The following is a 14,401-nucleotide window of genomic DNA, read 5'->3' as shown; positions in this document are numbered from 1 at the left end:
CCTCTCAAGCTGGCCTCTGACGTCCCTATGCCCCAGACCCCTGCCCTAGGCACAGACCTGACTGGTGGGCGCTCTCCAGGCCAGCCCTGCCTTTTCTGGAACTTTAGCAGGATGCATTCTGAGCTTCCGGGCCACCCCCTTTTCACACCCATTCACTTTAGCTGTCACCCTGTTTGGGCGTTCCAGCCAGGTGTACCCTGCTCGGAGAGCTTCCATCGCCTGCTGCCTGCTGGTAGAGGGGCTCCGAGGCATGTCGGGGGGGGGTAGCCGGGAGAACTGGCCCTGCTCTGTTCTGACCCAGCTGACGAGTGGGGGTCTTGGCCCCCAGAGTGCTGAGACTGTGGGGAGGGGAGGGAGCGTTGCAGAGCCCCCTGGAGGCCCTTCTGTCACCTTGTGTTGCTGGGACTGGGGGAAGGGGACCTCTGGACCCCCACCCAAAGGGGCCAATGTGCAGTGGGCTCCGCAGGCCTATGGCCACGCCAGTCATCTATGAGGACAGTGGCTGGCCCAGGCTCCACCCTGCAGCTCCTCAGCCCTGAGCCTGGGTGCTGCTTGGCAGTCTGTGGGGCCCAGGGCAGGCACGGGGCTAAGAAGGCAGACGGATGGGCCCACCCTTGAGGAGCTCGGGTTTGTGATGACACTGGCTTGTGTGTGTGCACATGCGTGTGCCCTGTTTGCCAGGCTGGGCACCCTTAGCGGGCTGTAGTGCAGGACCGCAGAGACTGCTGGCTGGTGCAAAGACCAGCTCTGCAGCGTCCCAGCGTCTGGGCTGAGGGCTCCCGTGCTGTGCCCGCCCCCAACGGTGCCTATCTTGCCTCCAGAGGCTGAGCTCAGAGCAGGGGTCCGGAGGGGCTGGCAGTCTTGAGGGGAGCGGCTCCCTTGGCAGGGCTTTGGAGGCTGAGCTCGCAGGGCTGATGGCCGCCTTCAGTGACCCCGAAGTACCCTTGAGACACTGTGGCTTGGATCGAGGTCCCTACACAGAGGCTGGCACAAGAGTTTGGATGCTCTCAGCTGGGCATCAGAGAAGCAGGTAACCCACCTGGAGCTTGGGAGAAGGACTGCACCAGAGGCTATGCAGCGAGGCCGGGCTGTCCCACCCTTGAATTGCCCAGTCGTTGGCCAGGGGCAGCTGGGGGCCATGTGTAACCTCCCAGGCATCTCCTGGCAAGGGATAGCCATGCCCCAGCCCCTGGGGACGGTACTCAGAGGGAAGGGCAGCTCAGGAGGCCCCAGGGCACCCACTAGCCACCCCCGTGGCCCAGCAGAATGCGGGGTGCCTACTGTCTGCAGGGATGTGGTCCTGTGGACAGACGGAGTCCCCGTCTGTCCCCAGAGCAGCCCTGCAGGGGGAGAGACCAAGTCCTACTGACCCCAGGCCTGCGGGCTGAGCGAGGCAGGGTGGGGGGTGGCCTGACATCTGGGCCTTTTACAAGTTCCAGCCTTCTTGTGGCCACAGCAGGACCAGAATGGACAGAGCACCCAGGGGTGTGAGGGACACTGTCTTGCGGGCAGGCAGAGGTCGGTGACTCACCTGTGGCCACTGTGGCATCCGCTCAGGTCTTTTGGACCAGGATGCCAGGGTGGGGTGGCAGGAGAGCTTGGCTGCCCAGTCACTAGGCCTCTGGGGGTCTCAGTGCACAGGGGGCCTGGGCCCAGCTGGGGGGTGCTCTGTCCACCTCCTGCCCAAGACCTGGGCACAGCAGGAGGACTGGGTCCCTGGTGGCCAACACACCCCCACCACTCCCTGCCACAGTGACATCACTGGGTCACCCTGGTCTCTGCATCCTGAATCTGAGCTCCACTCCCTGGGTCCACTGCTGCCCCAGCCCTCGAGGCTGCCAGAGGGACCCGGGCTACTCAACCCTCCCTCGGCCGCCCTGCCCACTGCACACACCCCACACCCTCCGCTAGTGCCCCCAGATCCAGCCGCCTCCCACTCTCACCAGCATGTCTTGCTTACCTCAGCCAGGTCTCTGGTCTCCCTGCTGCCTCTGGGTTGAGGTTGGGGTGGCCGGGACCCCACGAGCCTGGCAGTCCTCTGGCCTGCAGCGAGGCCTGATCCCCATAGCCTGGCCCCCATGAGCAGGCAGGCAAGGTCTTGCTGCCCCTCGGCAGCCTTTGTGGACGCGAACGCGGGGGGGGGGGCTGGTGTGGCCCCTTCTCCAGCCTCTGGTCCCCACGTCCTGACTTCCTACGAGGCAGACAGGGTGGTGGGGTGTCTGGTCTTGACCTTTGGCCTTGCCATCTTCCACCCTTGCCCTCTGGGATGCTTTTGTTTTTGTTCTGTTTTTAAAAAACAGTTACTAACCTGCTTGTCCACGTAATTCTCTGTCACATCAACATTTGCTTGGCGTTAGCACCGGCGCCTTTTCCACGTGGTTTCCAGCGGCACAAACATAGCGGCCGTGAGCACCTCTCGCCCGCTGCCCCCGGAGGCTCTGCCACCTGCTGTCCCCAAGCTTCCGCCAGTCACATCTGGCTCCTCTGCACCAGCTGTGCTTCACGCAGAGCACTGCGCTCCGTGCCTGTCCCTGGGAGCCCACGCCACGCGCACCAGGGACCCGTCGACAGGCCGCTTCTTGGGACCCTTAGGTGGTTTCCCGTCAGGGCGACTCCGGGCAGCGTCATCTGTGGCACCCCCAAAGGAAACTGACAGGAGGCGCCGGGGGTGTCTACTGCGAGGCTCTCCCTGAGACAGGTTGCGTGGGTCGCTGTGGAAGGGGAACCTCCGTGTCAGAGGGCACACTTTGCGGCTCTGGGTTCAAGGGAACTGCTTCCAGGGTGGCACCTGGCCCACCCAGCTGCCCCTGAGCATGAGAGGGCAACTGGTCGCGGTGGCAGCCTGTGGTGCCAGGGTGACCGGAGCCACTAGGGGAGTCCACAGAACCACTTGAGCTCAGGGAAGGCAGGTGTTCGCTCCGTCCAGTTCAGGGTCCAGCACGGTGGGGCCGTGCCTCACAAGGCCCCCAAGGAGGGCTGGGCTGGGCCGGGGGCACTGAGCCCAGCACGGGAGGCTGGGGCTGCCCTTCCCGGGATGACGGCCTGTCCCCCAAGGAGGGAGCTGGGGGAGGCAGCGTGGAGGGGCAGGAGAGCCGGCCCACAGCTGGCTTTGCGGAGCCTCCACCCCGGCCAGACACGTCCAGCCCCAGCTGGGGACCCAGAGACCCGGCTCAGCTGCGTCCCGCTCTGAATGGGGCGTCTTGTCCGCCCAGCGCCCCCAGCCCGGCGCTCAGTAGGGCAGCCAAAGAAGCCCAGCTCTGCACCCAAAATAGCCGCCCCAGAGCCCCGCCCAAGCCCCAGCTTCCACCAGAGCCCCGGGTCGGCTCAGGGCTCCTGCCCCCGCCTGCAGGAGTCAGCCCCGAGCACAAGGGCCCAGGCAGCACAGCCACAGCTGCACACATGTGTGCACGCACGCACACTTCCCATTTGGAATTCTCCACACAAACTCCCTGCCGTGGACACGTCAACCTAGCATGCCCTTGGCAGCTGGGGGGCATGCGCAGCTGGGCAGCTGCTGCTCCTGAGGCCTGGGCTCGGCTGGGGAATCCGGGTCAGCTGCTAAGGCCTGCGCGGGTGGGCAGCTGCATGCGGCGTTGGCTCCACGCCTCTGGGCACCAGTGGGTGGTTGTGCCCTCCTGGCCACTGGCCGGTGCCTCCCTCCCGGCAGGGGCCTCCTCACAGAAGCCACCTGGGGGATCCTGGACTGTGGGAGGCCAGGTTCTCCTCAGCCGCCAGACGGGGTCTCACCACCCCGAGATTCCCCCCAAGTGGGGCCGTGTCCGCGTCCTCCTCAGGCCCCCTGCTGCAGTAGGGTTGAGGAGGAGGCTGGCTGGTCGCCGGTGTCTGTCGTGACCACCCTGTCTGTTCCTGCAGTGAGCAACGTGAGGCCGTCCATGCTGCAGGGGCACTGGCTCCAGATGAAATGGAGAGGGTTGGAGGGGCGGGGCTTCGGCTACCTGGTGCAGGAGAACCCCAGGGCAGGTGAGGGCCTGCCCTCCCTCCCCTTTGCTGGGACTGCAGGTGGTCCCCGGGCCCTGCCCAGGCTGGCCGCTCCCCTGCACCAGCCCTGTGTCCCACCTCCAGCCCCCTCAGAGTCTCTGCATCCCTGTCCTCTCTGCCCCGCTAACACGTGTGTCCCCAACAAGCGACCAGGTCCCCACCGCTGAGTCCCCCGCAGGCCGCAGTCAGAGGGCGCTCGGTGTGCACTTCCTGCAGAAGAAGGGGCAAGGAGACACCCCCCCCAGGCGTCAGTGCCCTGTGGCCTTTCAGCCTGGCCGGTCTCACAGCCAGCCCACGTGCTGACCTGGTTCTATGGAGCGAGGCCACGACGGTGCCCGGGGAGCCTTGGCACAGGCCCAGCCGCAGGACGTTCCGGACACGGCGACGGCGCTACCTTTAGAAACGTCTTGAACATTGAGGTTGAATCCACACAGGGTTGCTGAGGCTGGTCTCAAAGTCCTGACCTCAAGTGATCCTCCCGCCTCGGCCTCCCAGAGAGCTAAGATTACGGGCGTGAGCCACCGTGCCCGGCCGATGTAGCTATTTTCCAAAGTGGTTGTACAGTCTGTGCTCCCACCAGCAGCGTACGGGGTAGGGGGGCCTGACCCAACATCTCTGCCAACACGGGTGTTGGCACTGCGCGCCCTGCTGGTGGGTGTTCCGCTGCGCCTGGTGTTTGTTTATCGAGGCGTAATCCACATGCAGAAAAGTCACCTTTCGCTAGCGTAGTCCTGTGAGTTTTAGCACAGGCACTCCGTCCTGTCACACGGCCACAATGGGTGCAGAGAACAGCATCACCGGCCCAGTTAGCCCCGCCCCCACCCCGCAACCACCTGCCCATTCCCTGCCCGTTTCGCTCTTTCCGGAATGTCACACACAGGAGTGCACAGTCGCAGCGTGGGGTTGACTTTTTTCACTCAGGGTAGTGCATTTGAAATTCATCCGTGTTGAGGGTTTGTGAGGGATACATGCTTCTTACTCCCCAAAGATAATCCTCGCTCAATTCGTCGCGCTTTCTGGGGAGGCCCTCACAGGCTTCCAGCCTGGTCCCCAGTTCCCTCTGTGGCCGCTGTAGGGTCTTGCTTGTTTCGAAGCCTTCGGGTCTGGGGTTCTCACGGCTGGGTGTGCTCCCCCCTCGAGGGGAGAGTGGCTGCTCACATGGCCCGTGTCAGCTCCTGCCTCCCAGCACCTGCAGTGCACCTGGCCGTGGGGGACTCTGTGTCCCCAGAACAGCGCACATCCCCAAGTCGCCCTGGCCCTGCCATCTGGGGCACTTCTGTCTGGGTGAACAGGCACCAGGGGGACCCCTGGCATTGGCCCTGCTGGGCCCTATCTTCTGCAAGGGCAGGTGGGGACCTCTTTGTCAGTGATGTCCCAGAGGTAGCAGGACCATCTCTGTCCCCTTCCCTGTCCCAGAGGTGTGGGGACCACAAGGGAGGCCAGGCCGCACCCAGGAGCGTCCTTGTGTCTCCCTCTGCAGCCTGCCCAGCACTCTGCCCTGATTGCTCTCTCCCCCCCAATCATGGGGACACCAATGACGTTGGGCAGGGCTTGCACCTCCACAGAACGGTCCCCACGAGGTTGGCAGGCTGGCGTTAGTCCTGCTTCTCAGGCCAAGGTGCTGAGGCTTGTCCAAGGTCACGGCCAGGATGTGGCAGGGCTGTGGGACCCCAATCCCTCCGGCCCCTGTGCAAGGGTGTCTGTGGCTTGAGGGTGCAAGGTGCTGGGCCTGGGGGTTCACTTTATGGGCCTGAGAGCTGAGCCCTTCCCGGAGGGAGGGACTGAGAGGTGGACCCTCGCCCAGCAGGGGTCTCTGCCCCAAGGGTGTGGGGGCGGGTCTCACCTCAGGCCCCAGTGAGTGAGCCCCTCGGGCTGTGTCTGCTGGGGGTCTGCTGGGGACACGGGAGTGACGGGGCAGGCAGGGACGGCAGGACGGAACGGCAGGATGGAGAGCAGCTGACTGGAATCAGGCCTTGGAAGGGGCTGGAGCCTGCGCCCCGGGGCCTGCTGGCAGCTCTGATAAGCACCCGCGTAATGAGATTTCACCCTTCACTTTGTGCCAGTTCGCGCTGGGGCTTTGAGGGCCGAGCTGGCAGCTGCAGTTCTGTGGGCCCAAGGGGGGCAAGAACGGGGCCACTGCCGGTCCTCAGCGTGTGGGGCGTGGGGGCGGCAACCCCGCCGTGTGTGGCAAAGGGGAACTCGTCAGTCACAGTGTCTTCCTTGGGGGTGGAAACAAGCTGCACGGCCTGGGGGTGTCGGTGCAGAGAGGGATGGTGAGGGCCCGGGCCCGTGGTGGGGGCTGAGGGGTGCAGCCCACCTGTCTCTGTGCCCCCTGAGCTGGAGCACATGGCCGAGCATCTTCCCAGCACCATCGGGCCTGGGGCAGGGGCCGGGGGCGGCTGCACCCCCAATGTGCAAGATACTGGGCAAGGGCAGGTGCCGGGCCCAGGGCTGAAGCGGACCCCTGCCCGGCCGCCCGGCAGACCCCGCCCTGCGGCTCCCGCCACACTCCCCTCCGCCCCGCCACCCAGCGCTGTGTCCTCCTGAGTCTCGAGGGACAAGTCTGTGTCTCTAGGTCAGGCCCACCATGTCCCCCCAGGGGCTGACCTGATGGTGGCCAGCCTGGTGGACAAGGCTCTAGCCTCCGTGCGAGGCGTGGCCCCTACGCTCTGTGTCAGCGACTGGCAGCCTCAGCTCAGCCTGCTGCGTCGGACATCGGAGTTCTGCAGATTAGTAACATCTCCTGTGGGTGGGGTGCGGCCGTCCCCATTGGCGTGGTTTTGCAGCCACGTGTGGGTCTCTGTCCATGTGGCCCAGGGTTGGCCAGCATTTAGCTCTGTGCGGGAGCCCCATGGTAGCTCCCGTGAGGGGCCTTCTCCTCTGCGCTTTGACGTGACGAGGCAGAGCTGCCTGTGTCCTAGATTTACGGGCAGTGACAGCTTTGTGACCAGCCTCCAGAGAGATTTGGGAAGATTCCTCCATCCAGTAACAGATACGGAGCATCTTTAATCATGAACCTGAACTGCAATGTACACAGTGTGATTTCTCCTTAAGTTAAAACGGTTTCGGTGACAAAGGTGACGGCCGGGCATGGTGGTGGCACCTGCCCCCCAGCTGCTCGGGAGGCCGAGGCTGCAGTGAACTGTGAGAAGCCACCACACCCTGCCTGGGTGACGGAGCGAGACCCCGTCTCTGAACACACAACGCCAGCGAGTCACACTCTCCCGGCGATGTCAGGCCTATGGACATAGACGTTCAAGGAGCTCGCTCAGCGCTGCTGCGACAGGCGTGGCGTGAGTGCGTCCAGCCACCCTGCACGCTTCCCGGCCGGGCTCAGCGCTGGGCTGGCTTCCTGCGGTCTTAGACCCGTCCCATTTCCATCCCCTTTCAGGGCAGAGTACAGGGGCCACCATCTGTGCAGGTGGCTGCAGCCTGTGTCTTCCGCACCTCCGAGCCCGATCTGGTTGGTTGCTCTTTGCAGGGGGACAGGTAGGGTCTCTATTTCCTTGGGCCAGAGCAGCTCGGGGACCCCATTTCCACCTTAGTCTGTGCCCTTCACGCAAACACAGCTCCCCGCAGACCCCGAGTGGAGCGGGCGGCCAGGTCCTTCAGCGCCACCACGGCTGTTCCCACCGTCGTCCGTTTCTCCAGTGGCCGGCGCTTTGTGTTTGCCCTTCTGGCACTCACTGCACAAGTGGGGGCAGATGGTTCTGCAGGTGTGGCCACAAAGCACAGGTGCGCTCGCCCACCCCGCACAGGCACGCCCACGCAGCACAGGTGCGCTCGCCCACCCCGCACAGGCATGCTCACCCAGCACAGGTGTGACCCTGAAGGGGACCCCAGGCACTAAGTGGTGGGGTGGAGGAGGCTCCCCGAGGAGGGCACGGAGGAGGAAGAGCCCCTAGGGGGCAGGAGGCACCTGGAGGAGGGAGCCCAGCGCCAAGGCTGGTCCAAGGCTCCCAGAATTGCAGGAATGTGGCTGGGCCGGGTCTTCCTCACGCTCAGATTTTATCCCAGGATCCAGGGAAAGCCACATCGTGAAGCTGTAGCCACTGGGGACAATTTGTGGTTTTTTTTGAGACAGAGTCTCACTCTGTTGCCCAGGCTAGAGTGAGTGCTGTGGCGTCAGCCTAGCTCACAGCAACCTCAAACTCTTGGGCTCAAGCAATCCTCCTGCTTCAGCCTCCTGAGTAGCTAGGACTACAGGCATGCGCCACCATGCCCAGCTAATTTTCTTATATATATATTTAGTTGGCCAATTAATTTCTTTCTACTTTTAGTAGAGACGGGGTCTTGCTCTTGCTCATGTTGGTCTCGAACTCCTGACCTCGAGCAATCCGCCCGCCTTGGCCTCCCAGAGTGCTAGAACTACAGGCGTGAGCCACCATGCCCAGCCCACTGGGGACAATTTTATCAGGGGACCCGAGACCCTGCCCTGCCCCTCAGTAAGTCTGTGGGTGTGGCCCGGGCAGCGACCCTGTGGGGCCTCAGTCCTGTGACCCAGGGACCTTGTGTGCCACGAGGCCCTGGGTGTCCTGGGCTGTCCTGGGGTGACTTCGGTGTGGCTGTGTGCCTGGCCGGTGCCTCTGAGCACTTCTGTTGACGACCTTGGTAGCCCGGGAGTCCCGCCCTTTACACACCCATGTCACTCATGGGGAAACTGAGGCGGGAAGATCCCAGCTTGGCCTCACGGACACCAGCTGTGTGGCTCCACCAGCCTGGGCTCTCAGGGAGCCGATGGCCTCTGTGCTGGGTCTGTGGCCGGGAAGGACGTGCAGGTGCAGGGGTCCACTGTGGCCAGCAGAGCAGCTTCAGAAGCAGGCTGGAGCCTGGGCGAAACGCTCGTCCCCGCCTCGCCCAGCTGCCTCCTGTCCCCTCCGCAGTGACACCCACTGGCCGCGCTCTGTCCCCTCCGCAGTGACACCCGCTGGCCGCGATCTGTCCCCTCCGCAGTGACACCCGCTGGCCGCGATCTGTCCCCTCCGCAGTGACACCCGCTGGCCGCGCTCTGTCCTCACTCTGTCCCCTCCGCAGTGACACCCACTGGCTGCGCTCCCACCAGGACACGCCTTGGTTTTTCTCACAAGCCTGCTCCCTGAGATGCCCCTAGAGGTCTTTTCGCTGTGGCAGGTGGTGGCCAAGGATGTCCTCAGGGTCCTGCTGGATGGTGCCATGTCGCCCTGGCAGTCGGGGGGTGGGAGGGAGGCCCAGTCACCTTCGTCCGTCCAGGACAGTGGGCTTCTGCGGAAGTTCAGCCTCCGGGCTGGGCTGCGGGCTCCCCAGGCAGGGGCCACCTTCCGCAGGCAGGTCCCCTCAGGCTCCGTCCTTGGCTCTCCTTGGCTCTTTCGGGGCAGCCACTTTGCTCGGGGTCTGTCCCCACCACCCCTTTGCCCTGGGTGACCCGTCCGAGGGTCCCTCTTGTTGGGTCCCACCAGCCTGGGAGACACCTGCGGCAGGCAGCCTTGATCCCTCCACAGGAGGGAAACTGAGGCCCAGTGAGGTGGGTTTTCCCAGGGTCCCAGGAGACCCCAGTGGAGCCAGACTCATAGCCCCTGGCCCCAGGCGAGAGGCACTTACTCCCCGTTCTGGCCCTAGCTGGGCGTGGCCTGGGCCGTGGAGGAACCTCCTGTGTCTCCCAGGTGCACGTGGCTGTGGGCTGCACCAGGGTCAGGCTCTAGTGGTGGGAGGCCCGAGGAGAGGTGGGCAGCCCACCCGTCGCCCACTTTGTCATGCTGGCGGCCAAGGCCAGGGGCCCCCGGAGCAGCTCTGCCTCGCCGCACCTGGGCTTCGTCCTGCCGGGCGGGCTGGGCCCGGCTGTCCGGGCCTCGAGTCCGGCTGCTCCTGCTCCACGGCCCTGCGGTTCCGGCTCCAGACACTGCGGGCCGTGCACAGCGACGCCTGGGGACGGGGACCGGTGCCTCGAGCTCCCTGCTGCGTGGCCCTGGCCACTGTCCCGGGCCCTGCTCCGGGAAGGAGGGGTCTCGGAGTCTGTGGGTGGACAGGCCGGTGCGTCAGGGGCTGGGCAGGCTTTCTTAGGGGGGGCAGGCCGAGCGCCCTGGGATTGAGCAGCCTACAGGCGTGTGCAGGGGTCCTCTGTGTAGCGAGAGAGGGAGAAGGTGCTGTCCTGCCCGGGGCATACTGGGTGGCCTGGGAGGTGGCCCCCAGGGCCTGGCTGTGCACGGCGGCTTAGTGCTCCGAGCGTGCGGATGTCAGCAGATGTGAGGGCCGCACGGCCTCCCGGAACACAGTGTGCTGCTTCCGCATGAGATAAAAGCGCAACCATCCTCTGACCCAGAATTGTGCTGCTGATAACTGCCCAAAGAAACAAAAGCAGAGGTTCACACAAAAACTCGTACGTGCACGTTCACTGTAGCTTCGGCCATAACTGGAAACAATCTGAATGGTCACCAATGAGCACACTGTGGAGTACCCATAAAAATGGATGAATCACAGGCACATGTCATCTGGATCAACCTGCAAACATCGCAGGCAGCGAGAGCACCTTACGTGAAGGGGCGCATTCCACTTACACGAGTTCCGGAACACACAAACGTGATTGCAGTGATGAAAACCACACCAGCGGTTTCCTGGGGCACGGGGGGTTTGGCTACGAAGGGACACCAAGGAGCTTTCTGGGGTGACGGGGACGTTCTGGACCCAGCCATGCGGTAGCCGTGTTGTGTGCAAGAAACCCTCCCATGATGACGAAATGCCGCCGTTGGGGCGGAGTGAACACTGTCAAAGCGGCAGCGTCTGCGCTGTCATCCGAGAGCCGCTTAGAACCTGGAGTCGGCCACCGTGAGGACGGCACGTGGCCCGGGAGCGACCTCGGGGACAGCCCTCTGGCCATGACACGACAGAGCTTCCAGACACACGAGGCAAAACCAGACAGAGCCGCAGGGCGGTGGCCAGGTCCACAGCTACCCCGAGACGTGGACTCTCCCTCCCGAGGACCATCAGGGAAAGTGGCCCGAAGTCAGCAGGACACAGACGACGTGGGCAGCCGCGGCCGGCTCGACCTGGCGGGCATTTCCGGAACAGTCCCTGAAACGCAGCGGAGGACTCACCCCTTCGAGGTGTGTGTGGAACATCAGCTAAGCCCATCTGCTCGGCCTGATAACCAGTGCGGCAGATTCAAAAGGATTGAAATCAAACAGAACAATCCTCTGGCTACGAAGGAATGAAGTTAGAAATCGATAATAAAGATCCCCAAAATTGACAAAAGATGAGAACAGGCATTTTACCCAAGACACCTGAATAGTCGATCAACACAAGACAAGAGGTCCCACCTGACTGTGCCACTTAAACAGCAGAGACCGTCTTCCCTCCAGGCTGGCGAAAGTCCAGCCCCTCGGCAGGGGGGACGGGGTGGCTGGAGCCCGGCAGAGGGAGGAGAACTGAGCCCAGGTCAGCAAACGGCTCCGGCTGAGCACAGACGACAGCACGTCCTGCCCCGAGCCGTGTGCCCCCGGGTTTGTGTCTGATAGAGACACAGGTCTGTGTGCCCAAATGTGTTCACCGTAGCCCCAACCTGGAAACAACTGGACCGCCCACGGCAGGTGTGTGTGCACGCTGCGGGAGCCTGCAGAGCCGTGCCGTGGGTAGCAAAGGGACGGACACAGCCGCACACAGGCTGGGGAAGGAAGCGGCGCAAGAGCACGCCCTGCGTGGGCCTCGCCAGGCGGAGCTGGTCACAGGCGTCAGCTTCCCTAAGGGCGGGGTTGCGGCTGGCGGGACCGGTGCTGGCTGTGCAGCGCGCTCAGACAGCGGAAGAAAACGAGCCGCGCCGGCAGGGCCCGTGCGTGCTGTGTGCGCACCGCCCCGCCAGGCAAATGCCAGCAAATGTCAGCAGGATTACGGCGACGGCAGCTCCGTCTGCAGCCAGGAGTGCAAACACTAGCCCGCAGGGAAGGCCCCGGGCATTATCTCCTAAGACCCGATAAAACCTCGGGGCCGGGCGACTCCGCTGCTGGGCACCCCCCCCCCAGGCAGTGTGCGCCCAGCCGAGGGGCAGGAGGTCACTTTGGTGCCTTGCGACCAGCACCTTCTGCAGATCGAAACAGAAGAGGCCGGAATAAAAACTGCAGACGCGGCGCATAGCCAAGGTGCCTTTATTGCGGTGTGAGTCTGTGTGCGCCGGGCACGTGGCCCGGCGCCGGCAAACGGTTCCCACGAAAGGCCAGACGTGAAGTCTCTGCTCCGTGGCCGCGGTGAGAAACCCGCAGGTGGCTGCCTGTAACAGAACCGGGCCGGCGAGGCTGAGCTGGGCCCGCGACCCCAGGGGCGGCCGAGGATGTGGGGTGACCGGCGCAAACACTTCCGGTGCGAAGGGAAAGCAGCAGCCACCGAGGAAACTGTGACGCTGCCGCTCCCCACGCGCCTGCCGCCCTGCAGCCCTGGACAGGTGTGCGCCCAACACTGCTCCGGGCCGGCCGTGGTTCGCAGGGGGCCGGGGGACGGCGCCAGGGGCTGGTGCCACCGAAGGACGTTCAGTGCACCCCGGGAGGGCCCGTCACCCCAGCAGGGCCACGCGGGAGCCGCGGGAGGCAGAAGGGGCGAGTGACCTGCCAGGGCCCGGTCGGGGCTTCCTCAGGAAGGGCCGGCAGGGCGGGCGGGCAGCAGGGCTGACCCGTGCGTCACTCCCACGGCTGTGAGCCAGGCAGGGGCCTCGAGTCACCGAGCGGGGGACAGCCCTGAGCAGGGGTCTGCCCAGGAAAGGTGGGCTCTGGGCAAGTGTCAAAACAGTAAATACACAGAAAAAAAAACCACGATTAATACAGAGAAGTGAGAACAGACGCCCACGTCTGCACACACACACGCACACGCATGCACACCGCACATGCATTCATCCTTGATGACCAAAAACTGGACACAGTCCCTGGACAGGTGACGGTAATAAGGTTTCAGTTTATTCAGACAGAACACTGCAGCGCTTTAAAACACACGAACAGACAGCAATGAACTACTGACGCGCACAGAACCACGGACGAGTCACAGCAACACGTGTTTCGTGAGAAGCCAGAGAGCAGACTGGCGGCGTGGCTCTGCTTATGCGGCGGGAACAGCAGCGCCAGAGCCGCCGCCAGGGTGCAGGCGGGAGGGGCCGGGGGCGTCCTGGGGGCGTCCTATGCCTCGAGTGGGGTCTTGGGTCCGTGGGGTCCCCACTGCGGCCTAAGACCACAGGTTTTGCCACGTGGAAATTCTACTTCAATCTAGAAAAGCAGCACTGGGCCCGGGTGCCCACGGCACTGCCCGGCTAACTCGGGGCGGGGCGGTCGCTGTTCTTTTGGACTCTGATACTTTTCTAACTCTCAAATAAGCCCCACGAAACCCAGGAGAGGGGAAGGAGTCTTCACCCCGCTGAGCGGCTGCTCCTGCAGGAGTGCCCGGCTCCTCTGCACCCTCCTGACCCAGAAAAGAACATCCTGGCCGCCCACACATGTGGCGGCCGGAGCTCCTCTGAAATCCGCGTCCGTCTCCCTCCTCCCTGAGGCCCCGCTGGGCCCTGGGTCTGGGGGAACTTGCCCGCCTGGGGTATCTCCCAGCGTCCCGCGAGCTCCCGCCCAGGCTGGCGGCCAGGGGCGGATCCAGGCTCAGCGATGCCCTGGGGACCCGGGGAGGCTGGGGTTACCCGGGAGTGGCCTGGGGTCTGTGACCACCCCGGGCACCGGAGCCTCCACCAGGGCCCCTTTCTCAGGCGCCCCAGGACGGTGAGCAGCAGCTTCGAGAGTCTCCCCCACCGCACGGCCCAGGGGACGGACCCGCGAGGTGGTGGCGGTATCCAGTGCGTCCGCTCTGAGCTCGCTGAGTTATTCCTCGACTCCCGCAGCCACCTGGAGCCCCAGGCCCTGCGCAGCGGACGCAGACCCCAGCTCTGGGATGGGGCTGGACGGGGTCTGGGGAGAGGCGGGATTTGGGCCCCTCAGTAGGAAGCTTCCTCTGGATGCTTGGAATCATGTGCCAACCCCCGGGACACGGGAGGCCACGGGCACTCTGTCCCCAGCGCCAGGCGACACGCCGGGCCTCCTCTACTGCCTGAGGCTCTGCTGGCCCCGGAGGATGAGGTTCCCCCCACAGCACTCTTGGGCTGTGGGTCCCAGCCCGACAGGGGGTCCCACTCCCAGCCCGAGGGTCCCAGCGTCTCCAGGGAAGCTATCTTCAGCCCCCCCACAGCTGCTGTGCAGGAAGTCCTTCCTCGAGTCTATCTGGCGCCCCAGAGAGGTTGTCCTGGGATGTGAGCAGGGGCAGAAACCCACGGGGTACCCGGGGGAGCCCCGAGCCCAGGCCTGGCACTGCCCGGGTTCCCTCACAGCCCTGGGAAACCACAGAATACGAGAGCCCCCAGGGCCTGGCGGGACTCCGGGCCCCACGAAGCGCTTGGCACTGGCCGCCTGCCACTGCC

Source organism: Microcebus murinus, chromosome 16, assembly GCF_040939455.1.
Source record: "Microcebus murinus isolate Inina chromosome 16, M.murinus_Inina_mat1.0, whole genome shotgun sequence".
Classification (NCBI taxonomy): Eukaryota; Metazoa; Chordata; class Mammalia; order Primates; family Cheirogaleidae; genus Microcebus; species Microcebus murinus.
This window is presented reverse-complemented; position numbering follows the sequence as displayed.